This window comes from Ascaphus truei, chromosome 17 (assembly GCF_040206685.1).
Source record: "Ascaphus truei isolate aAscTru1 chromosome 17, aAscTru1.hap1, whole genome shotgun sequence".
NCBI lineage: Eukaryota > Metazoa > Chordata > Amphibia > Anura > Ascaphidae > Ascaphus > Ascaphus truei.
The window spans coordinates 20,954,214-20,981,120 of record NC_134499.1 but is presented as its reverse complement, the minus strand read 5'-3'; the positions used below and the strand labels follow the sequence as shown (position 1 = coordinate 20,981,120).

The following is a 26,907-nucleotide window of genomic DNA, read 5'->3' as shown; positions in this document are numbered from 1 at the left end:
GCTGAGCTGGAGCACGCGTCAGCACGCTTCCGCCAGCAAGCGGTAAACATGGCCAAGGCCTAAGACAATGCTTACTAATTGCCCCCCTGTAGATAAATGGAACGTTGGAGTATCCCATTTATGCAAGTTTTACCTCTCATTGGAGTAATGTGGGTTGTTGGGGAGTATTAGATGGCACTGGTAAACTAGAAGATGTTGGAGCTCTACCACCAATGTTGGAGAATCCATTTTTATTTTGTGCTTGTAGCACCTGTCTGCCATTCTAAGGTTTTGCTTAGAAGTGCTAACAGGCATCCACAATGACTAGTCTGGTTTTATTCCCGGATCATATTATACTGGTTATGATACAAAACATGTTATTAAAGTTAAATGTCCTTTAATCTTCTTTTCTTTTTTTTTTTTTTACATATGCTAAAGTATTGATGGGTTTATTTCTGATTGCAATGTTGGATTCACTACTGATATGTGTAACTACACGGTTATTACTTATACACATTTTGAATGCGTCTCTCATTGGAAGACGGTTTTATTAAATATTTGTATCAAGAATCTAAGAGACTTCAATAGACACTGTTAGATTGTTGATACAAATATTTAATAAAACCCTCTGAAATATTACACATAAATATACAATGTATATATTTTAAATCATAAGAAGCACATATCTCACTCACTGAAGTCCTTGGCAGCTATGTACAGTACATGAGCAGACACTATTTTTCGTGGAAGCTGTACAGTAGATTTGAAGCCTTTATGTTGCTTGAACAACTATCACAAAAAGTGTGAGCCTACAGTGTGGGAAGTTTACACAATGCAATCCACATGTCTGTTCTTATGTCAAATTAATTCAATATAAGGATTTAGGAAAGGCAATTTTAAGAGTAGGAGTTATGCATTCTCATTCTTCAGTAACGACTCTGTAAGTAACAGTTTCTCCAACACAATTTCTATTCTCTTTCTCAGTTATGGCATCATTAAACAACATTTCTTTATTTAAATGGGATATTATTAAACATTTCTGTTTTTAGAAAGGTTAGGTTACTTCAAAAATAATAATGCTTAACGTAATTTGTGCTTTGGATTGGCGGGGCGTATATGTCAAGTCACTCACAGCACAAGGGTCCTCCTGTAATACTGACCATATAATACTGTAAAGGTAAAGGGCCTGACTAAAGGACTAGGCGGGATCCAGTTGGAGCTCCATGGATGCCGAGACGTGTGTGTGACAGTGATGTCATCTCCTGATACCCGGAAGCAACAGCGCATGCCAGATAGAAGCAGCATCCGCAGAAGTTCACGGGGGAATTCAACTTGGCAGAAAACTTGTTTTAAACATATAATTAGATCATTCACCCCCCTGTAGCTCCAACGCCTACGCTGGGGAGGTACTTAACTTGAGGGCATACTATACATCAGGCGTACATCCAGTCCTCGAGGGCCGCAAACAGGCCAGGTTTTCAGGATATCCCTACGTCAGCACAGCTGGCTTAATTAGTGGCTCAGTATGACTGAGCCATTGAGGCAGCTGTGCAGCAGTAGGGATATCCTGAAAACCTGGCCTGTTTGCGGCCCTCGAGGACTGGAGTTGTGCAGGCCTGCTATACATGAAATCATGGGGACCGCTTGCAGGCAGGCTATGATGCGGTGAGAACCCATGGGACAGGCGGGTTCTATTTGAATACAAGCTGCATTGTCGGCATTCTGAGGACAGTGGCGGTCAGGCTGCGGTACTAACAACCCCAAGAGACCCAGACAAGTGGCATCCCTCTTCCACAACTTAAGGTCTCTGTTCCTCTAACAGGCGCTATCTAGAAAGGGCACGTTCCTAACTGAAAACAACAAATACACATGAGTATACACACAAACCTATTTCCAGGATGCACAGTAAGGACCCCAGTCAGAACTCTGAAGAACCTGCTTCTAGAACATAGGGTGGAGCTATATATACCCTCTATGCTCCCTGTCATGACATCACTTGTCACAGGGTATTAAATGGAGGGGAAAACCCAGTGATCCCACCCAGTTAATACTTTAAGGCAGTGGTGCGCAAACTGGGGGCGCTAGATTTTTTTTTGGGGGGGGGGTGGCGCGGCAGTTATAGAGGTCCCGGGCTCTCCCCCTAGGCATTTAAATTAAATGCCGGGGGACCGTGCAAAGCCTCTATAATACACTTACCTTCCAGCGTTGTGTCGTCTTGGTAACCCGGCGTCGCAGGGTCATGTGACATCACATTACCATGGCGATGTGACGTCACATGACCCCGCGCGTCATTTGACGCCGAGGTCGAGCAGGGGAGGGACGCGAGGTGCCAAGGAGAGCAGGCAAGGGTGCGCACGGGGACAAATGTGCGTACCCCTGCTTTAAGGCATTAACCCCTTTACCAAACTAATAGTCATCAAAGTGGGGGCTACACAATGAAGATTCAGATCAGTAAAAAAGGTAAATGCACAGTTTTTATAATGTTACTGCTGGTGATGGCACTTTCTTTGAATAATCTAGGTTGTTTCCCGGATTTATCAAATGTGGTAGGTCTTGATTGGGCCTGTGAAGACCTGTCTAAATCCCTTCCCAAGTGTGTGAATTTGTTGGATACATTGTCTTCACCTCCTGCTTGTCTTGCTCATCACCGAAGAGCTCTAACGTGCAATACATTGTGATTCACTTTTCTTCCTTCAAGCAGCAAAGAAATGAAATTGCAACACCCTTAAATTAAATAAACAAATGGCTGTAACAGTGGAGTCAAGTAAAAAAGACCAGACAAATTCATTCTTGCAAAAAAGTTTCAATCTTCCTGCATCTCCATCCCGATTTATACGATTTTGATATTTTGATTGGCGTAATGTGGGTTGTTGGGGGGAGGGGAGGAGAGATGGGCGAGTGCAGTACTCCATGGCACGTGAGACTTCTGTCAACTAAGCCATGGATCTATTCGTACACAATTACATTGCATGCATGCGCTTTCTCAGCGGTGCTTCCCAGCACTGCTTTACTGTATGCATTAAGTTCAAATGTTTAGAAATTCTATAGTCCTCTCTTAGCCAATGTGATAGTCACATCTACTGTCTGTTTCGTGCACTTCCAGCCCCCCTCCCCCCACCGAATACAATCTTCTCTAAACATACGCTATAACACTGTCTTCAATTGCTCGTTTGTGTTTTTGGTTAACATTTAACAGTGGTCTTCAAAGGAAAAAAAAAGATCTTGAGTCATTTTAAAAGCACTTCCATGGCTGGCTTTTATCTCGGCATCCAACCTCTCTCCAAAGTGACTGCCATTGACTAATGACGTAAACTGGAGAGCGCTAAGCCAATCTGCTGTGTCCTGCGGTGGAATGCTGCTCATGCTGTTTGGAGATCCTGCAGCTTTACGTTCCGTGCTGTATTGCTCGGACACTTTCAGCAGTTTAATGTATAGGAACCTGGCTCTTCCTGGGTAACGATTTTAAAACCGAGATCTTGAAAGTGGTCATGAAGGAGCCTATAACATGCACTTTGTATGACTACACATTTCTAACCAACTTAAATGTGTTCTCTTTACGAAGATCCAGTACTATGGTTATTTTGTGGTTTACAAATCTATATTTTCACTTCTTTGTTGTAGAAAATGGAATGCGTCTTTTTAAAGAAGTTTGTGCCGTACGAATGATGTGTTTATAGCTTCCGACTGCAGCACACTACTACTTATTAATGTGGCTTTGGCTTATGAGAGACAGTACAGAGCTGCTACAATGATTTACACGTTATAATTTGCTAGAACCTGAGGCACATTAAAATGGTCCATCCAAGGTCATACAGATTTGAGTCTTGCGTCAGGTTCTCCTACTTTAGAGGCCTGTCCCTTCGCAGAATGGTCTCCCATATACGAAATAACAAGTGATACTTGCCATGAACCTGATCGGTTTAATGACCCATGCAGTAAGGAGATCAATCTGATACATAGCTGGGAAACTGGGTTTGGAGGGATAAGTAACATAAGGTTGAATATATAACGTATTAATCCAAGTTCTTTTACCAGGTGGCATCTTTAGCTTTACAAAGAGAAACCGCAGGACTCCTGCTGATGTATTGAAAAGAACTTGGTACCATAATCGATCTCCCTTTGGCGTCCATATTGCTAATATGTTTTCCCTCTTAGCCCCTTTTGCTGTCAGTGGTGTGAAAATGGACCACTTTAATCTACAAAGGGATGAATGGAAATTACAAGTATCCAAGAGGAATCTCTCAGGTCTGCACAGTTGGGGTCATTCCTATTACTTTCTCATCTCTGTATGAACTGATTCATGGACAATGGCTGGAACTCAATTGAAAAGAATATAAGCAACCAGTCATAGCTGAAGATAAATTAATATGATGTCTGAATGAGAGCGAGGACGAATAAGTGGACCAGTTTCAATTGGTGCGCACAACATTTTGTAAACGCTTTACTAATAGAGTTTTGTTTCCTTAAACAAATTACATTATTCTTAAAGCAAGAGTGGCATCTTTGGAAATGAAGATTATTTTTATTTTCTCTTGATAGACCAGCATTGTTTTATCTACCCCTAGATCTCATCACTGATAACATTAAATAAAAATATCACTTGGGAGCACATTTACATATCTCAGGCAGACAGGTATGCAACCCTGGTTTTCCCCATTATCTCCTACCATACAATGCTTCCACTGCAGCTAGGGTTTCTGGGAAATGACATGCAAATGAGCACACAGTGTCACCTTTTGCTTCAAACCCATTTTAACATGGACCCCTGTAAGATTATGCCTGGTGAACTATGCAGCTTGGGTTAAAGAAGTGCATAGCCAGTAAACCTACTAAGACAGCTGTTCCAACCTTTTTGAATCTCAACAGTGTGAGGATGGTTATACAGTACTGACTTTGCAATTTGAAAATGGGATAGGTTTCAACCACACATTAAATAAGTTATGGTGGGTAAAAAAAGTGACAAAAACCCTCCACCATATAGCATACAGCAAATAACAATGTCACTTGTGAGCACATTCACATATTTCATACAGGTCTGCACCATTATTGAATCTCAACCACCCCACTGTACATCTGCGTTGCCCCAAAGGCGGACAGCCTGATGGGGCTCCCCTCTGCACAAGACCAGCGTGCTAAGAGTTAACATTTTCTTGTACTTTGTGGAACGTCAACTCCAACAACTGGAATATTAATGAGAAAAGAGGACACAAAGAACTTTGTGTTCACAGCTGCATTGAATCTCAACCACCCCAGTGTACATCTGCGTTGCCCAAAAGGCGGAAAGCCTTTGGCGCAGCCAAAGGGTGTGAGCGGTTTGCTGCCGTTCGCTGATGTTTGGTGGTGATAAAGCTGCTCTATTTCAATCTGAAACTCGCAAGCCTTTTATTCCCTGTACCCAATTTTCCAACTCTATCTGTCCATAAAATGTCTGGGAATTGACTGTGTAACCTCTGTTCTTTTAATGTAACCATGTATTGTTATAACTCTGTGCCCAGGACATACTTGAAAAGAGAGGTAACTCTCAATGTATTACTGCCTGGTAAAACATTTTTATAAATAAAATTATCTCCTAGTATCCAATGCTTCCACTATAGCTAAGTATTCTGGGAAATGACATGCAAATGTACACATACAGTAGTGTCACCTTTTGCTTTAAATCAATTTTTAAAATGGACCCCTGTAATGATAACATTATAATTTATACATTCTCCCTTCATGGGCACAGTTTTTACATTCAACAGATGACATTTCACTTTAACAGGTATGTATGTATATGTACTGTGTGTGTGTGTGTGTGTGTGTGTGTGTGTGTGTGTGTGTGTGTGTGTGTGTGTGTGTGTGTGTGTGTGTGTGTGTGTGTGTGTGTGTGTGTGTATGTGTGTATGTATGTATGTATGTATGTATGTATGTATGTATGTATGTATGTATGTATGTATGTATGTATGTATGTATGTATGTATGTATGTATATATATATATATATATATATATATATATATATATATATATATATATATACTTTTTTCTTTTTTTTTATGGCCTCGCAGTGTACATGAGTAGTAAAGCAATCGCCTAAACCCAGTTGCAAGAGACTAGATAATGTATTACAGTCCAGATTTTGTAGCATTGTTCTCCATAGAGCCAATGGCAATTACATTTATAAAAATCTTCTGGGCTGAAAGAAATTGCATTCCCAAAGCAGGACTGGATGAACGCTGGCACAGTGATTTGCCATCACAGGTTGTTCCTATGACTGGAGAACATTTCTATGCACATTTGTTTTGTATTTTCAGCGCTAGAGTTGTAATAGCACTTCCGGCAGAATGTACATTTTCATATTGGTATGAAGGTGCAACAATAGTCAATATACTGTAGAACTCTAAGACTAGAGCACTTAAAACAAGTAATACGAAATACAAGAATTTACCCTGTGCCAAAGGGTATTTTAAAGAAAAATATTCTTTATTTGTGTTTAAGAACAAAAATACATGAGTATCTAAATGACAATGGAAGTTTATCCAAGCCAATGACTTTGTATAAGTACAACCATGCAGACACGGAAAACCATGAAATTCTTTATTTTAAGTAACCATGTTGCCTGGGATCGAAAATAATAGAGTTGTTCCTTCTATTGGTTCTAAACACCTCACTGTAAATATGATTTCAGTGTCTCTAGATTTATAATATTTTATTTATATAAGGCTTACACCTCATATCACAATGGCTCCTATCAAATCATGGCAACTTGTGACAACATAAATCTCAGTAGTTCGGATATATTTCATGATGCATATATTGAGTCCCTTTATAACTGTTGACCCTTTGGCATCTTTTATTTCTAACATTAATTATTTAAAAAAGAAAAATAAATCGACCACCAACCCTTTATTCAATTTATTTATTATCCAATCTAAAAAAGCGATACAAAGCATACTTTATGCATTATCAGCATCCAAAGCGTCTAGCACATGTTAATCTATAAAGTGAAGTTATTCTGTGAAATACGTTAAACTAAACAAAAACCATATGTGTATAATATCGTGGCTAATCGTTATTAAGCGGAGTTCGCTTTTAACATTCAATATTTCTTTTGGAAGCTGTCATTTTTCAGGTTGAAAAAAAAAGCCAGCTGTTACACTGGAATACATTCAAATTATAGGAAGGGGTTATTCAGGAAGTGGCGTTTCCTGATGTATTATCCATACCATTAACATATATGGGTCAAACTATCACTGAGTTGACCTTGCTAATTCCGATACTGTATCAGAGTTTGTGTACTCTGTCTGTAAGCCAGAATGTATTTTATTCCTACCTGTAAACATCACTCATACAGTACATGGTAACGCGTAATAATGGCTATGCTACAATTTAACAGAACCAGCAGGCATTTAAGGGCTGTCTCAAATATTTCCTCAATAAAGCCGCTACTAATCTCTAGTGTGCAGTCTCCCCATCTAACATATTTAAGTGAAAGAAGGCCCACAAAGATAAAGTGGCTTTTCAAGCTAATTTAAAGCATATTTCTGAGTTTTGCATAATAAAGCAAACCTTTGTATACAGTATATGGCAATTGACTTCATTGTTGGCAAAGGTAGTTTAAATATAAACAATTTAGCATTTTATAGACTTATTTGTCATCGAAGTATACTTTATATAACTTTGTTTATGCATGACTAGTAAGCTTCTTTTTTTTTTTACATTTATTTAATGCTTTCTAAAGTCCTTCCTACCCTACCTTTTAGTTCGATTGCAGCCCTGACATACCTTGTTTTAGGCTCAGTTCTGAAAGAGTTAAGTTTGGCCACTAGTAAAGGATTGTATTATTGGTTTATGATTTTAACCGATTGGCTCAAATACATAAGGGCGGTGCTCTGGAAGCCACTTTAGTGTTTTTGCACACTAATGACCTAACTGACTTTCCTCTGTACTAAAAAAAAACCTTCTGAAATGGGGAAGCCATTCCGAATGGCAGTCCTGTAGTCTGCGGAAGAATGCTTCTCCGCCTCTTGCTGAGTACCCCAGAGGGCCTCAACAGGCGTTTTGCTGTTTGCTGGAGACACCACACTTTTCTCATTAGGAAGAGATTGAAAAAAAGAGTTTGCTTTTCCCCTTCTTTCCTTTGTTGGCCATCCTCTTGTATGCAATGATGAGGTTCAAGTTCCCTCTAAACCTGAATGAATTATTTTTCTAGCTGTGGTAAGTAACTGTTTTTTGTTTTTTGGTTTTTTGTTGTTTTTTTGCTGTATCAATAATCATGAATTTTATGTTGGCATTTTTTTTAAATGTACCATTAACATTTCACAGGGAATTGTATTGTACATAAACTGTACTGTGCAAGTTGCATGTCTTTGTACATGTGCTGGCTTTTTTTCTTTCCTTCATGGTGCAAACCATTAGTCTGTAGACATCCGAATAAGTCACTTATTATGCACTCTCAAAAGCTCATATCACATTTTTATATTGGTCCAATAAAGTGTTTCACTTCCCTTGTTCTTAAAGACCAGTTCAGGGTCTGGAATTCTGGTGAGCGGGGTAAACCCCTCATCTTTAAGTTTTTTGCTCTTGACATGTAATGTATGTCTCTGCTCAGCTGTTGCTGGGATTTGAGCGGAATGACAAAATCCAAAACACAATACCTTTTCACAGCTGTTTTCGATAATGTTATTTTTAACCTTTTGAATATGAACTTTTGATGTACGTTTCCTACTCTGCTTGCATGCGAGATGGTCATCCTCTTACAGTAGTGCAGCAGATTGCACTAAGCACTGTATTGAAATGCCTTAAGTCAGAGATGAGCGTTATTTTACATTGATATCAGTCATCGGCAACGTCGGGTATCAAATAACCTATTGTGTCTCAAATACTACTTGCTGATTCTACGCATTTTCTGTATTTGATATTATAGATTGATGTACTTTTATTCATATATGTATGGCTTTGTGCAATTACCCTGTAAACTTTATTTGCAAATAATAACATATTTAAAGGAAAATACGCATTTTGCAGAAATGGGCAGCAAGAGTGGAACACATTGGAATAATGGAGGCACTTTCTTACTGAACAGTTACTTACCTCTCCACTGTGCACAGATATCCCTCACACACTTAATTACTCTCACTGTTGCTAAGTCTCCACTAAACTCAGATTGTAAACTAGGATTTATTTTATTCTTGTATTTACTTCTGTCTTGTGATCATATCCCTTGTTGTATGAACATCTCTGTATTAAAACTCAGTACATACTGTACTTGGCATGGTAAAAAAAGTAAAATAATTATCTTAATTCTGCTATACACATCAGAAAGATGTTTTTACCCCGAGTCCCTCCCTGTTCTCAGTATTCCGTGTGACATTTTGGAATTAATTTATATATATATATATATATATATATATATATATATATATATATATATATAAATATAATTTTTTTTTTTTTAACGTTTTGCTTAAGTTTGTCAAATTGTGGGGAATTAGTTTCCAGCATTTTGGAACAGCTGCGCTTATCTGTTTAACTGGAAGGGCAATTAGAAAGACAGACGGTGAAATCGCAAGTATGCATGTGAGGGAGACAGTCAGACAAGTTTTTATGGTGGTTATTTCAGTTTTGTCTTCCTAAATACTTGACACCAACTTGTGAAATTAGCTTCATTGAACCGGAGCTGACTATTTGAATACCCTCGTAAAAGTGCAAACAAATCCTGTGTAAGGTTTATTTTTCTATCCGTTTATTGGAGTAACGAATTCCTGGTGCAGGATATTGGAGGGTATACAATCCTTTTCTATACACATGGAGCCTGTGATGCTGCTTAAAAATGGTTAAAGGAGAACCCCTTAAGGCTTAAGGTTTGTTCTATAAGAGGAACACTGTTTATTTACAGATACTTTGCATACTGCTTTCAAAGTCCATCGAACAGGTCCTGTTTCGATACATAGAAACAAAAACATTTTCTTTTGTTGGAATAGCAAATTATTCCTGTAAAGTTAGACTCCCTGGTTTCTCTAGAAGCAAATTCCTTTAAAAGTGTGAATACTTTTTTTTTCTTCACATTTTTGCGGTGAAGTCTTGGAGATGATTAAACTTTTGGCCAGCAGGAAATTAGCAAGAGATTTGAGTATTTTCTTGAAGCGGCCTCAGATGGTATACAGCTTGGTGTTAGACAAGAAAGCTCTGTTGCAAACCAGTGGTTCTGTTCTGAGCTGCCCATTCCCTGGCAGACTTAGTCTTGCTATAATTTGGTTACACAAACCTTTTCTTGTTGCACTCTTGTTAGACTTTCTGTGTATTTCCTAATTAGAGGGAAACATGTCAGATCTGAACATTTCAGGTCATTTCTTGCACATTACCACAGTGAGATGCAATAAAATGGTCCGTTGCAACCTGCCAGACGCCATAATGTGATTTCTAAAGATAATATTTTTTAACATTTAGACATTAACAGGTTGTGCAGTGCTGGGTATAGAATTTACAGACGCATTCCCGCCCATGGAGAGCAGACCATCTATATTTTGGATTCGGAGGCACAGAGAAATAAGATGATTTACCCAAGATCACAAGGAACTAGGCTGAATCTAGAAGTTGATTTTAACTTTTACAAATATAGCACAATTTCCACTTTTCTAGTATAAAATTCAGTTGATTTTACAGAAAATCTACCAAATAAGATATTGTTTTTCAATTTGGCATGTAGCTTCCTTATTGTCATAAAAACTGCACATTTGGGAACAATATCACAATAACTTTCAGACCCCTCTGGCAATTAAAAGAATCCTACAAAGGCACCCTGTTCCTGAGATACTTGTCGTTTTAGTTGCAGGTGTGTCGGCTTCGATTTGGGAAAACAAAATGATCTCCAAATTGTCCTTGGTCCCCAGGACCAATAGGAAGCCTCAATGGATTATGTTGATGCTTCTTATTGGGTGGCTGTGGGTGCCATCTTTGGCAATTCGGGCGGTGTACTGGCAACTACAGGGTGAAGTATCTCCGGATCCTGCGAGTTCCTGATCTCAAAAGAGCGCGGGTCACCTCTGGTGGACTCCCGGTTCGAATTCTCTTTTTAAAAGATAAAATAAGTTATAAGGAGAGTGGGTGGGATTGCTGCTTTAGTCCTTGTGCTCACATTTTGTAACGATAAATCTGTTACTGGTTTAGAGGTAAGAATGAAAAACACTGTTGCGCAATTTCCTCAATTCATCAGGGATCGGGAATCCACAAAATAGCCATTATACAACTTATCCAGAAAGTGACATTAGTGAACAACAAGAAAGTAGAAATTATGCATTTTTATGCCAATAGGGAGCTGTAAGATCATTGGTTGTGGCTTCCTATTGGATGGCCATTTAAAAGCTCTTTAAAAACCAGGAATTTATACCAGTAAGTATCGCATAATCAAGGAGGGTCTCCTGAGCAGAAAAATAGTGCAGTTTAGCTCTGAAGGACCCTTCCCTGTTCCGATACTATAATAAAAAAAATAATACTTTTTTGTTGACTTCACCGGAATTGGCGGGTCTTTCGGATCTCCTCCGTGTCCCACTGACCTCTGGGGACCTCACTGTTCAACCAGCGACAGAGAAGCCCAATGCTACATAATATGACAAAAATACACAGTAAAATACTTATATATTCTCTTGAAAAAGGGTCATTTAGTTTAACCCTTTGGCCAAAGCATTGTAAGCCTGTGAGCCACAAGGCAGACCCTATTCACCGGTCCTAATACTACCAGATAAAATACTAATATACCTCTATTAGGATTAAAACTGTCATTTACCTCTATGAGGAGGGAGAATTACCAACATTGGATCTATATCCAGTAAAATGAAAGGAACTTCACTGTTCCCATTAAAAGAAAAAAAAGGGTTTAAATCTTTTTGTATTTTCCTAAAAAAAAAGAAAAACTACAAACCTGGCCAGAGTCACCAATAGAAAGCAGTGTTGTCATCTCCTGATGACATTGTGGCTTTCGTTAGTCATCTGGAGTGAGGACACCATGGCTGTTTTGTGACCACAGGGCTCATTGCCCAGAAGCTGGGGAGGGGGGAGTGGGGGAGGAAAGAGTCTTCGGATGTGTGATATAGCAGTTCCAGGGAATGGTTCAGGTACAGCAAAAAAAGAAATTCTAAATATTACAAGTATTGCTACTTTAAGAAAATTGCAAGGTTTCAGGACTACAAGCAATCCTCGGTTATCCAACGGAATCCGTTCTGGAAGTAGCGTTGGATAGTGAAACAGGTGTAAAGTGAGCCCCTTGTTAATCAGTGGCGGTGAGTGTTGGATAACGCATTTCGGCGTTGGATAACGCATTCCGGCGTCGAATAACGGCCCACAGGGTTGCATTGTAAAGCGTTAGATATGCCATTCGTTGTAAAGTGAAAAGTTGGACAACGAGGACTACCTGTATGCAGGTCCTTATTACACTTTCACCAATACTTAATTTTCATGACATACGTTTGTAGAAAGCCCTAACCTGTGGTTTTACCCATCTCCTTCCCCTCCCTTCAATGATATGAGCCGTCATTTTCCTGTAGCCATAAGACACTGCCAAATTTATATTTTATAGGTTGTCAACTCCTTCTGAGTTCATCATTTGACCACTGGGTGCCCACACAAATCAATAGATGTGTTTTGCGAAGGTCATAACTGAAATTGGATGGTGTGGCAAAGGTCCACTTACCCTCTATGAACCACAGTTTATTTCTTATTGCCTCATTGAATTTTGGCACCCGCTCATTCTTCCTTACTCACCCACTGAAAGGATTAAACCCACAATTTTTCAAACTCCTTTTAAAAAATATTTTTATTATTATTATTTGGTAACTATGTACTTCCTGCAGGTCTATACTAAATATAGACACAATACTGTCTGAAACATACACACAAATATGGACGTGATTGATGAATTTGGCATTCCTACATCTGCAGTTTCCGAAGCCAACTGCCCTATGGTATGACATATCGGGGCTCTTCAACTAGCGGCCCGCAGGCCAAATGCCTCCCAGAAAGGGATTTGATGTGGCGCAAAGTCCTCGTCCAGCGCGCTCTCACCCTGGACGAGGCCTTAGAGTCTCTGTATCTGCTAATTTCCCATTAGTTGCTTAGGCAGCCATGTGCAGAGTTTCACACTGAAACTCCCTTGTAAATCTCGCTCATGTACTTGCAAAATGTTGAAATATAATTATTATTGAGTATTTAAAAAGTGCTTTAAATGTTTTCTAACCTGCTTCCTTTGGAGAACAAGTTGAAGAGCCCTGGTATGTATCATTGCAGGTTTATGGGCCTCAGATATGGTAACATTCTAAAGCCGAATTCTACTGGTCTCTGCTGGAACAGACTGTAACGAAGCTCATTTGTAAAAGATATACGGCACCCTATAAGTTATGATTACAATCTACTACTTTGTTTAGTTAACTGCTTGCAGTTCTACTAATGGCTTTGGTGTAGCTGCCACATTTCTCTGACTGCCTGAAAAAACTTTACCTTCACCCCAGTAAAGATGATTTGTTTCAGCCAGGATACATTGCATTGCCTTCCACGGCAATCCATTGTAGAAATGTATTATACTGGATGGTGTCTTGATTCGTTTTACTTGTACTCTTTAGAATGTTAATGTGAGATTATGGGGTAAGGCAGTTTTGGGGACCTTTCTGAGACCGGTGAATATGCTTATAAATCTTCTACAGTACTGTATATCATTACTAACCTCCTAGTGGAGATGTGCTTACGGTAAAATAAATAATTGGACACTGCGTGTTCATCCCATTTAGATTAGGTTTTGAGAAGTTCAATTGAAACTGCGGTGAATCGAATCTCTGCTGGTTCGCACATCACTGCTTCCTACCTAGAAAGAATAACCCGTTGTAATATTTATTACACTTATATTGTAAGCTCTTTGGGGCAGGGACTCCTTTTCCTAAATGTCTCCTTTTTATATGCGAAGCGCTTCTTGCTATTATGTCACGTGTATTCCTGCTGTAAAGCGCCACAGGTATGTATATAGATGTTGCTATATATACTGTAGTGACGAGAAAAAGTTTGTGAACCCATTAGGATTTTTACGCACTTCACATATTTCAAACCTAAAATGTTATTAGATCTTAATCCTAATAATAGATGAAGATAACCTGATCAAACAAATGACACACAAGCATAATACTCGATCCACAAATGATTCAACATTCAATATCCATGTGTGGAAAAAGTATGTGAATCTTTAGATGCAGTACCTGGTGACTCTCCCTTGAGCGGCAATGAGTTCAACTGCGCGTTTCCTGTAACTGCTGGTCAGTCTCTCACATTGGTTTTGAGGAATTTTGGTCCATTCCTCCTTACAGAACTGCTTCAACTCAGTGACATTTAGGGGCTTCCCTACATGGACAGCTCCCTTCAGTTCCTGCCACAACATTTCAATAGGATTTAGGTCCAGACTAGGCCAATCTAAAACACGGAATTTCTTCTTTTGCAGCCATTCTTTTGTAGATCTGCTTGTATCATTAGGATCTTTGACTTGCTGCATGACCCACTTCCGTCCGTGAGCTGAAGCGGAACTGAATGGCCTGAAATTCTCCTCTAGAATGTTCTGACACAATGCAGAATTCATGGTTCTGTCAATAATGGCAAGCCGTCTAGGTCCTGAAGCAGCCCTAAATAATCACAATCCTACCACCATGCTTGACGGTTGAAATTAAGTTCTTCTATTCGAACGCAGTGTACTTGGATGTTACTCTAGTGTTCTTTGTGACTTCCTGAATGATTTGCCGGTATATTTTTGGAGAGATTTTGGCAGGGCGACCGCTCATTGACTAAAGTGACTGTGGTCTTGAAATGTCTTAATTTGTAGACTATCTTTCTGACAGTGGATTGTTGGATCCCCAAATCCTTAGAAATGTATTAGTAACCCTGTTTAGACTGTTGAGCTTCAATAACTGCTTTTCTGAGGTCCTCAGAGATTTCTTTTGATCATGGCATGGCGTTTCCACACACCTGTATGTGAAGACCGAACTCACAAAGTTCCTGATCCTTATATAGTATAGTGTGGGGCCTCCCAAACTCATCCCTGAAGATCTGCCTCATTATTTAAAGACATTATTTAAAGACATTATTCTAATTATCCCCTTTAATTTAGCTGATAAAACCAGGGTTTCACATACTTTTGCACATACCCCGACTCTTAATTACTCATTGTTTGCGTAATTCATACAGTACATAATTTTGTGTCAAAAGATATGGAATTGGTTAATATAAACCCTATTGGATATTTAAGAAAAGACTGGTTTTGATTCAAGGTTACCTTGGAAAAACTATGGAATTTCCATAATTCATTGGGGACCACAAACATTTTTTTCTCGCCACTGTAAATAAAGATAGATACAATCATAACCAATACTGGATTAAGGCTTTGGGGGGGACGAGGGGCACTTAAAACAGGGGGGGGGGGAGGGGCAAGTAAAAAATGCTAAATCTAATTTCCATAGTAGCCTCCTCTCTCTTACACCGCCCCCCCACCCCCCCCACACACATACACACCACCTCTCTCAACCCCCTCTATTGCTCTTCCCTTCTCACTCCATCACTGCCGGGGCCTCTACTTGCCGCCACTGATCATAACAAGGTCTGAAATAGATTAAGCTAACACATCTAATTCCAGAGGGGTGAAGCAATGGATGAGGATAAAGGAAATGGTTGTTTTGCTTGTGTTTTTCAAGAAAATGTTATAGGATGTTATTTTCACTTGAAATGGTGCATGCAGCACAAGAAAAACGATATTTCCCCAGGCGCTCTGCTGCTCGGCGTTTCAGCTTTGTTAAACTGCTGATTTAAGTTGTATTTACAAGCCTCTTTAGTTAAATATTTTATGGCTAACAAATGTTACAGCAATTTAAATAATATACATGCCTCTACTGTAGAGGTTCTACATGAAATGAAAGATTGTGAAATAGGGAAGTTTGCATAGTGGGATGAAAGATTAAGGCCCCTTTTCAATAACACTGTGAAGCCACTTCCCCGTGATAGACTTTTTTTGTTCCATTCATTTGAGTGAAGCTAATATCTTCCCCAACACAGGGGAGCAGCATCACTGCATGTTGAATAGGGTCCTAAATCCTTTCGTTCTGAAATATCTAGGCTTCTACTGTAAGTCATTATGTTATAAGCTGCTTGTGACAGGGACTTATCCCTGTTTAAATAAAGCAGCCTGAGATCTGGGAATCCAGCAGAGAGAGAGTTAATTGCAGCCAGTCAATAACGAGTCTCCAGCAGGACTGAGAACTCTGTAAAAAGCCTCATGTGAGACACAGGAGAGAAATTTCCTTAGCTCACATTTGGTCTGACAGAAAGAGAGCAGAGAATCCTGCACACAGGCACTGTCTTGAGCAAAAAGGCTGTGCTGAGATCAAGAAACCCAGACACCTATATTTCCTGGACACAGAGGACCCAGGAACCTGCCAGAGACTGACATTGAGGGCCACCTGCTTAAGGTACTGCCTGAGACTTTGGGGTGATAGGCTGGTAATGGGAATATCCCTCCAGTCCTGCAGATAGGGTCTGGGGAAGTAAGTTAGCCCTTTCAAAGGGATAGAGGTTTGTTATTTTGTTTTTGTAAGTTTTGCCTGGATAAAGGAACAGGCTCAATAAAGCCAAGAAATTATTTCAGAACACAAAACCCCAGCATTTGCTGGGGTTATGTGTTCTGTTAACCTATTCTCAGCTGTTGAAGGATGGTGGCTCCTCCTTCCCAGGTTTTAAACACGCCCTCCCCACTTCCCAAGTTAGTAGGTCCTTTCATTCTGCTGTATATAGATCCATGTGGTCTTTCTCCCTCCTAATAGAGGTAAATGAGAATTTTAATCCTAATAGAGGTATATTAGTATTTTATCTGGTAGTGTTAGGACTTGCGAACAGGTGTCTGCCTTGACGTGGCTCGCAAGCTTACAACGCTTTGGCCAAAGGGTTAAACTAAATTACCCTTTTTCAAGAGAATATATAAGTATTTACTGTGTATTTCTGTCATGTTGGATGTAGCATTGGGCTTCTCTAAAATCGTCTGTTGGAAAGATTTTATTTCACCCTAAAATTTGCATACCTCTGCACACATCTCCTGGCGACGCAACGTTGCGTCGAAACAAGTTTACTTAAGCTGTCGCGTGTGCCTATAGTAGGCGTGACGGCTTGGTTGCAATAGCTGGAAGTCAATGAAAATAGTTTTTCCGGTGACTGCCGCGGGCACGTGTGCGGTTCAGCCAATGAGGGCGAACAGCTCATGGTCATGCCCCCGCCACACCGCCCCCCCCCCCCTGGTCACCATCTCTTGCCCCCTACACTATAGGCAATGGATGACGTTGTGTCACCATAGCCAGGACAATAAGTGTGGCCTTAGGGACTGATTCTATATGTGGTCATAACGGCTGCTTTGGCACATATATAGAATTGGCCTCTTAGCTTCGGTACCAGTGATGTTAAATTGATGATGGTCATGAGGATGAAGAAAATGTATTATAGACCGTCCTCACTTAACTAATCGTGTAACTGAACATCATTTGCTTCTTACTAGAAAGACATTTAATCTCTTTACTAGAAAATATATATTTTCGGAAAGAAGGGGGAATATAGTTCCAGGGTTTGAATTCAAATATACATGGATTGGAACCGTAAAATCCTCTTTGTATTACCTGTGCCCCTATTTAATATGGTGCAGATTTTTTTAACGCATTGCTTGTACCCCTAAGGCTATGTCCATAGTCTGAGCGACATCGCGCGCTGCGCGAACAAAGTGCAGCTGCTCTATAGGGCCGGCCATAGTGAGTGCGAGCACACGATGAGCCACCGCGCGGCACAATTTTGAGCCGACAAAATGTTTTTATTTTGGCGCGCGACGGCCGGGTCACACGAGCGGTTCAGCCAATGAGGGCGAACCAGCCTCGTGACGTCAAGGCCACGCCTCCCCATCCGAGCCCACAGATCTCTCGGGCGACAGGCGCGCGACGCCCTGCGATCCGTCAAACGCGCGCGTGCCCCCTATTTCCGAGGCCTTAAGTTCTTTGCATAGCTTTTTATTTTCTTTGCTTAGCATTTATAGAATTTGTTTTCACGATCCCTGTCCCCTCATCTCGCTTGCATTAAAACTTCTTATTTATAGAGCATTTTTTTCTAACCATACATCATTGTTTTAGGATTGGGTAGAGAGATTATATATATATATATATATATATATATATATATATATATATATATATATATATATATATATATATATATATATATATATATATATATATATATATATATATATATACACATACACACACACACACACACACACACACACACACACACACACACACATATGCCCCATGCCTAAAACAGTGATGTATGATTAGCAAATTTGATGGAACTTTAGTGATTAGTTAATGCAACCACTGTTGACACTGATACATTGAGGGTTATATATTTTTACACTTCATTGGCCAGTAATGCATTGCTCTGCACTGAAGGTGTTAGGAAAGCATATCTACATAAAATGTATACATCCTGGCAATGGTGTGCCAGTTTATTGACTAGCTGGAGTCACGGTGACCAGATCGAAAACAAAGCATGACAAATCGCAAGAAGCTGGATTAACATGTTATCACATTTTTCTTTGCGGGCTGCAGCAAGCTTGTTCTTTCACCTGCTTTTGCAGATCCTTCATAGCTGAAATTACTCCCACGTTAGATCACAGCTTGTTCTTGGGTTCGGATTGTTCCAGCACCAGGGCCTCAGGATGAAAGCAGTTGATGCAAAATTACTTCTAAGATGTGTAACTTCAAGTGAAACACAACCTAGAGATCAATATTTTCAAATTAAATAGTTTGTGTTTTAATTTAGTAGAGCCTGATCTTTTTACATTTTAGTTGATCACATACATGCCCCCTCACCATTAGTGTATGGAAGATAGGGCATTTCTAACTATCAACTATAACAAATATGGTAATTCTCAATGCATTTCAGAGAAACACTAAACATGTTAGCAGTCTATGGCTCTGCTGTTTTCTTCACACTCTTCTTGTACAGTTTAGTTCAGTCATTTAAACGTCTAGGCATTTTAATGTTAAAGGTTCTAAAAGTATGTTTTAGCAAATAAAAATACCACGTGTGGTATGTCTCACAGGTCTGCAGCCCTGTCTTGCTCTATTATTGCTTAGCAAACAGTGCTTTCACTGCAGGCAGCCAGGGATTCTGGGTAATGACCTGTCTGACCTGACCTGTCTGACATGCAAATGCATCACAAGTGCTATTTTTATTTCCTGTATGGTGGAGGGTTTTAGTCACTTTTTTTTTTTACCTACCATAATTTTTGTTGATGTGTGTTTATATGTTTATGAATTTATTGCCACAGTTAGCATTTTTTTTTTTTAATGACTTTACCTCTAGGAGCACTGTGGCCAATTGTATTGTTTGTGTTGGTTTGCAGATTGTAATTCTAATTTCACATAATTAGCATCCAAACTTACATTAACTTGCACTTTTTACACCTTTCCCGCTGCCGTGCCCACCACAACAAAGAACTTGAAGACCCTCCACACTTGATGAAGGTCAGAGAAAGGAACACATCTAATTCAGAGTCTGTGTATGGCTTTTAGTCTGTTCCATTTGATAAGCATTTCTGTATGATGGTAAATTCATCCATCTCCTACGTGCATAGGCAACCATACAAAAATTCAACCTTTTCCAAATTTCCTTTCTGCTTTACTACTTGTTTCTGTGAGCTGTTTTTTGGCTGCGTCTTCTTTGCCCCCTCGTTTCCGTTTCCCTTGGGACCAATGAGTACTTTTTAATGATCTATCCAGGCTTGTGGGAACAGGATTCTGAGGTGGGAATTCAATTAAAGCCTTCTTTATGCATGCAAGAGACTTAACCATTTGTTGTTGACCTCGCTGGCAGCATAGGAGTTAAAGCACTGTCCCAAAACTGTTCACATAATACTAATATAACTCTCCCTTCCTGGCTTGCTAGGGAGGATACAAATGGGCAAACCTAAACATTCTTCCTTTCTCTCCCTGTCCTGCAACAAGATTGTATATTTTCTGTATATTTTTTCTGCTCTCAAACTGCCTGCTCTCCCCACGGAAAGTTTCATGTTTTCCCCTGTTCCAAACAGCCAGTGCTCCTGTGTGAATTGCAACATAGTTGTTACTATATTACCTTTTCCACATGCCACTAGTCAGTTGCCCTGGCAATCTCCCAATGTTAAAAAATTGAAATTGGTTTAGCCCTCTCCCCCTGCCCTTCTCTGTATTTTGTTATGCCCCTTGGCTTGTTCCTGTCTGGAAGGAAAGTGAGCTCTCTCTTTTCAACAGCAGCCAAAGTGAGTAGACACACTGCTCCCTTAGAAAGGGATTCCTTTTTACCTTCCCCTCAGAGAAGCACTTCCTCTGATACCAAAGCCAATTAGGATACCTCTCCTCACAAGAGACATTTCCTACTACATGAAAGTACTTTTATTTTTTTTGTTAACCCCACTCAAAGTTGAAGAAAATAGGACTTTGTGTGCTTTAAAAAGGGGATGAGTTTATGCTACATGGATCTTCTCATCTGCCACAAGTGAGCCTGGATCCAGAATACTCTCTGGCTCTCTCGCTCTGTCTCTGTCTCTCTCTCTCTCTGTCTCTCTCTCTCTGTAACCGGCTTCCTAGGCAGGCTATCGCGTGTGATACTTATATGGTTAATTTGCATGGTTTAACCTGACTCATGGTGCAGGCTTTCGGGCGACTGGGTGGTGAGGCAGCAAGGTTGTGAAGTAATGGACGCCAGGAACCTTTATAGTACGCACGTCATTTATTCGTGTTCCCAATTCGGGGATGACACGTACATATCGTGACGCATTGTACAGCTTTTTATACAGACGCATACACGAATACTTCTTCCATCTGTGCCTTCTCTTATGAAGGTACTCTGACTTAATTGCTTGGGTAGTCAGAGAATGTTCAGTCCGCGCTCTTGCTTCCTATGGATATGGAAAAGTGATTCCTCTCTTTCCTCTTGCAGCTCCTGTGATTCGAAGTGTCTCCCCTCACTTCAAAGATGGATCCCGGCGGAGAACTCCGTCGGCAGAGCCAGGCAACCAAAAGAGAAAACACAGGTGCGCACCAAGGTAAGAGTAATATAGTGTATTACAACAATAAAAAAGTAAACACTTACATATAATAAAACTTTAATTCATCCAGGTCTGAGCTATATCCTCTTCTATTAGGCTCCACTATAGATGGTATGAAGGGGCGATGTCAAATTCCCTCCAGATGGCAGTCCCGCGCGCTGAGGCTGGCTCTGTAGCACTGACTGCAATCCTGCCTCCATGGGTGTCGGCGTGGTATATGGCGAAGTGCGCATGCGTGGGAAAGAAGCCCTCTGTAGCCGTCTGTGGATGCCTGTCCGTTTGAGGAATCGCGGCCAGAATAGATACACTTGTGTGTATGCCAGCTACCAAGGTAGGGGTAAGCTGGTTACACAATTCGCGACGCGTTTCGTATACCAAGTATACTTCATCAGGCAATGACGATTGCAGTCCCCAGCGTGCGGGACTGCCATCTGGAGGGAATTTGACATCGCCCCTTCATACCATACCTTCATACCATTTATAGTGGAGCCTAATAATGGAGGATATCGCTCAGACCTGGATGAATGAAAGTTTTATTATATGTGTTTACTTTTTTATTGTTGTAATACACTATAGTACTCTTACCTCGGTGCGCGCCTGTGTTTTCTCTTTTAATTGCTTGGGTAGTTGTAGGAACCGGCCCCCTTTGTCTCCGTAACCTTTTAGGAGGGAGAGGTAGAGCATTTGACAACACAACCTTGCACAGGGACTCATTCATCTGTATTATTTAGTATTTGTATTTCCATAAATACAAATAAAGTATTTTATTCAACCTGCTAAACTTTCTGATAGTGTTAGAAAAATGTCACTAAGGAAAAAAAAAATTGATATTTTGTGTTTCTTCCTTCCTTGAGACTGTTCCCTCTAGATTGTAAGCTCTCTCAAGTAGGTGGTCTGGGACATATGGCCGCGACCAAATGTTCCATTCCGTGAGCAGGGCCCTCATTACCTCTTTGTATCTGTGCATGTTTGTCCTCAATTGTAACTAGGGTTGCCAGGTGTCTTCTCCAAAAATACTGGACCTAATGGTGAAAGGTGCGAAGCACGCACACACCTCACTGCTCCATGCTGTTTCCTCTTCTCCTTGGTCCCACCCCCAAGCTCCGGACACCTCCTCCTGATTGGCTGCTGCTGGGTAATGCAGCCAATCGGGATGCAGGAAGCTGCCCTGCTCCCTCACTGCTCGGGGAAATCTCTCTGCCCCCCAAGTTGATCAGGTAACTACTGTATGTCCAGAGAAGTAATACCGGGCACATTCATGTCCAGTATTACCTCTTATTTAGTGGACAGAGTGTCCAAATACAGGACAGTCCGGTTCAATACAGGACAGTCCGGTTCAATACTGGACACCTGGCAACCCTATGTTATAACTGTTTACAATATGTAATAGAATTTACTTAACAACGGGAGATGATTGGACTTTGATATATTCACACTGTGACCAACACCCTTTGCAATGACTTTGAGTGTATGTCTGTGCTCACTCCCATGTCTGTGCCTGTTTAATGTGTCAGTTGGGATCACGGCTACAGTGTCATTTTATTGAAGTCAACATGTTCATGTCTGGCCTATGTGAAGCCAGAATGTCTCTCATGACACCATGTGTAACATTTCACTATAAAAGCGGATATTCCCTGGAGGGCTACTGGCCCTGTTCTGTTTAAATTGGATGAGATGCAGCAAAATCAGATCACTTTGAAATGTTTGCATGACTATAAACAGTGTCTCCGTAAAGCAACAGCACGAGGAATGCAAACCTTTGCACAATCGTATAGCCTGAAGTCTAGTAAAGTTGAACATACAATTATTTATGTACAAAGTGCTGAGGATGCCAGAGCGTGATATACTGTACCAATCTAAATGTGAAATGGTCATAAATGTGCCCAAAGAGTTAGTGCAAAAGTGCAATAATATATTGAATATTGATAACCAAATAAATGGTATGTATTCTAATAAACATCAATATCAGCTAACAAACACAAATTAATCTACACAGGAAGGATCCAAGATATGTCCCAGAGTTCAAGAGGTTAATAGAATAAAGGTTTTAAATAACACAGTCCCAATAGACCTTCCGCTACAGGAGACTCTGGCAGCTCTCAAATATATTAAACGAATCTAAAAAGCAAAAAAAGAGCGCATGCTCCATAGCGCAATAAAGTAATAACGATTTTAAAAAGGGAGTACACGTGATACTCAAGTGTAGAAGATTTAAAAGCATTCAGATAGACAATAGTCACCAGCCGGTTCCAGCAGATGAAGACTAGTTGTCTCAGCAGGTTACAGGACTGGTATACCCCCCCCCCCTGTTGGTATGGGGGAGATCTGATGTGTCCCCAAAGCGGATTAGCCTCATGCGATCCAAGAACTGGCACAAGTGTCTGTACTTTGGATGGTAGATGAGCTGAAGGAGATGCTGTAGTTCGAGACGGCCGTCCCGGCAAGACAACGTCGTGACAACCTAGCCCTACGTGTTTTGTCACAACACGTGACTTCATCAGGGGTGTTGTTTGGTAAAATCTAGGCCTTTTAAATAGCCCATCGTTGCTAAGCAACGGGGAACAGTTCAAAGGGTAAAAACTTTATCAAGGAGAGCAGAGAACCAGAAACACTAAAAACAGCAATAGTAGTCATGCAAATTATAAATGTGTATATATATCTCTACAGATAGGACTAATATCAATCATAAAATAGAAATGTAAGTTCTGAAACCATTACATATAGTTTCCAAGATATATAGCATACAGTATTCCAAAAAGCAAATATATTAACAATTATTAAAATGCTAATATTTAACTTACCCAAAACCATAGTCAGAATGGAATATAGTGTAGACAAAAAAAAAGAGGTGATGGTGATGATGAATTGGTTAATGAACAAATAATATGAAAATATGTGAAACACAAATGTGTAATTAAATGGGGTAATATATATTTCATATTTTTTATTTATTCCAACTATTAGAAATAAAGAAATTAATAAATCAATATTCAATTATTGGATTAAAAATGAATAATTGTTTGAATGTGAATTTATATGAAACGTAATAAAAATAAATATACAAATAATCATAATATTACTAAAAAATATGAAAATAAAATATGAAATTAATTATTAAAATTAATAATTGAATATGTTAAACAACGAAACCAGGCCCAGAAACCAAAGGGCTCATATCCAGGCATTCATTGAATCCCCCTAGAGCTAAAGACCCTAACCTGTAGACCCAGTAGGACTCATTGATACATAGTGCCTTGAACCGATCCCCACCCAACAAAGTGGGGGAAATGTTTTCAAGACCCATGACCCCTCGAGAAATAAGATCTTTGTTGTGTTTGTAAATGAAATACCTGAAAATACTGTGTACTTATGCCTTTGATTAAACTACGTTTATGTTCCAAAAAGCGAATGCGTTTGTTACGTCCCACATATTGTGGGCCATAAGGAGCAAAAAAGTACGTACGTAATGCAAGTACTCAGGCAGTTTTTATATGACCCTTAACCGTAAATGTCACTTTGTTGATGTGGCAACAGGAAACTATCTCTATATGTATCTGTTTACAGGTGATGGATCTGCCTCTGGCATATCTGTAATTCCCATGTGGGAGTACAGAGGGAGCAGAGGACAAGACACCAACCTGTCTGAGCTTACTCGCTGCAAGAGTACTCTTTAGATTTGTGTCCTTTCTATATAGAACAGGCGCTTTTTTAGACATGGAGACTCGTAAAAGAGGATCACAGTGAAGAACACCCCAATGGTTATTTAGGATTTTCTGTATTTGATAAGAGGACTGATTATACTTGGTTATAAACCTGGGGAACCCAGATCCTGAACTAAACTTGGACCCATTACCTACTTGTTTAGCATGACTTTTTGCCTTGGATTGTAGAAGCAATTAATCTCTGTCCTTAACAACAACCTTATTAAAAGCCTCTAGGACTAGGTCCTCATCATAACCTTCAGCCTTAAATCTTTTAATCCGAGTCCGTGACTGTGTGCCAAAATCATGGTCAGACATACAGTTCCTTTTCAGGCAGTGAAACTGGAGGATTTTTTTCAGCTACCTGGTATGGTGGTTGGTCTTGGCATGAATACAATTATTTATATTCACTATTAGAACTTTTTAGATCCTATGTATGAAGTGTCAGAAATGTAATTTTCTGCAGAAAAATGATGCACAGAAATTACAAATAATATTTTGCATGATGTGCTCGATTATCTTTTCTCCATGTGCGCCGTGAGCATCAAAAATGTTTTTAGTTGAGTATATTGGCGCACACAAATAGGACACTTATGACTCAGATGTAAATGGCATGCACTAAAATAAATTGTATTTATGCGCCCCCTCCCCAAAGAAAAACTTGCGGCAAAATTGACCGCCAAGCTGAACCTGGTGTCACATAATGGGTTGCCTCACAACCAGAGGTCTCCAATCTGTGCTCGGAGCCTTGGTTTAACTGCTGTAACCAGAGACTTTGAGAGTAGGTTCAACCCTATACTAGCCCCTCAGGGCTGCACAAGACACAGGTAACAACTATCCAGACTCGGGAACACACAATAAACATTGGTTTTATTATCGGGATTTATTTATCATCAGAACACAAATGCAACATAAATTCAACACTTGGGGAAAGATCCATATAAGGGACAAAAGTACTTACGAAAAAGAGCTTGATCACAGTCCTTTTGTGAGGGCTCAAGTGTGCCTCAAAACGGTCCATGAAATAACCCCAATCCTTGGGTACCTTCCCAGCCGTTCAACAGAACAAAATACTGGGAAGGGGCAGGTAGCCTGGCCACTAGCTTTTGAATATAGGGACTCTTTTCACAGACTGTGCATGTACCCAAACAAAGAGGGTCCCTTGCAGGGACACACAGGCACATGGGGCAGGTAGCTTGCCTGACTACCCAGCCCAAGATGGATGCTAGCCTTTAGCCTTCAGGCTACTTGCCTTGGAAGATGAGGATTAGGATTTGGTAACGCACATGCATAATGCGGCTGTTACGCATGTGCATTAATTGGAACGGACATAGTTTTGCCAATGCGCATGTGCAGTGTATTGGTTAACGTGTCTCTGGGCAACGAACATCCCAGTTAATACAGCTATCGCAACGATGCTACTTTGCCAAACGGCTGCTGTTTTTGCATATTAGCTTTGTGGATACCGTTAAACTCGGGAACACTAATAGGAGTTAACTGTTTCACAAATTTTTTTTTTTTTTTTTTTTTTTAAATAAATTGCCCTTGCTTTATCCTTGCATGTTCCTTTAATTGCATTTTATGTGGTTTAATGTGAAATGAACAGCACCCGTGACCTGATTTTTACAGGCCACGTTAAATGCTCAGTGAAGCTGAGTTACAACCCATCACAAGCATAAAGATGACCTTGCTACTTTTACCAATTGAGGTCATTCAAGCCCTCTGATCTTTGCTAGTTAGTTCCATCAATGCCTTTTTCTATTTCTTTTCTATTGTAGGTTTACGCTGGGATTATCGCGGGGCTTGGTGCAGGGACATGTGGTACATTCTCTCTCTCCTCTTCATATAGCGTTGCGTTGTCATGGCAATGCAGCGCCACATTGTCCTGGCAACGTGATGCTGCGTGACGTCGTGTGCATGGCAACGTGACGCCATGATGATGGGACCCTGCATTAGGAGATGCCACCCGAGAATGTAACAGAGTTACAGAGGCCCCGCACACTCCCCCGACAATCAGTTTAACGGTTATGGGGACGAGCACGGGGCTCGTGCACAGGCACCGACAGCACTGCCGGCCCTCCCAGGAGCACTGTTTTTGGTGTACTGG

The 26,907-nt window shown here is 40.2% G+C and overlaps 1 protein-coding gene across 2 annotated transcripts in view; it reads left to right on the top strand.

Annotated features, from left to right (window-relative positions):
* The window catches only part of PRICKLE2 (prickle planar cell polarity protein 2), a 163,881-nt gene that overhangs the window by 51,265 nt on the left and 85,709 nt on the right, over positions 1–26,907 (top strand). Inside the window, exon 1 of one of the 2 annotated variants that reach the window (XM_075574255.1) lies at positions 7,921–8,174. The exons of the other annotated variant lie outside the window; for it this stretch is intronic. The gene's annotated coding sequence lies outside the window, so the exon portion shown is untranslated. Of the gene's footprint in view, positions 1–7,920; positions 8,175–26,907 lie in introns of those variants that run through there. 2 annotated transcript variants of the gene reach the window in all.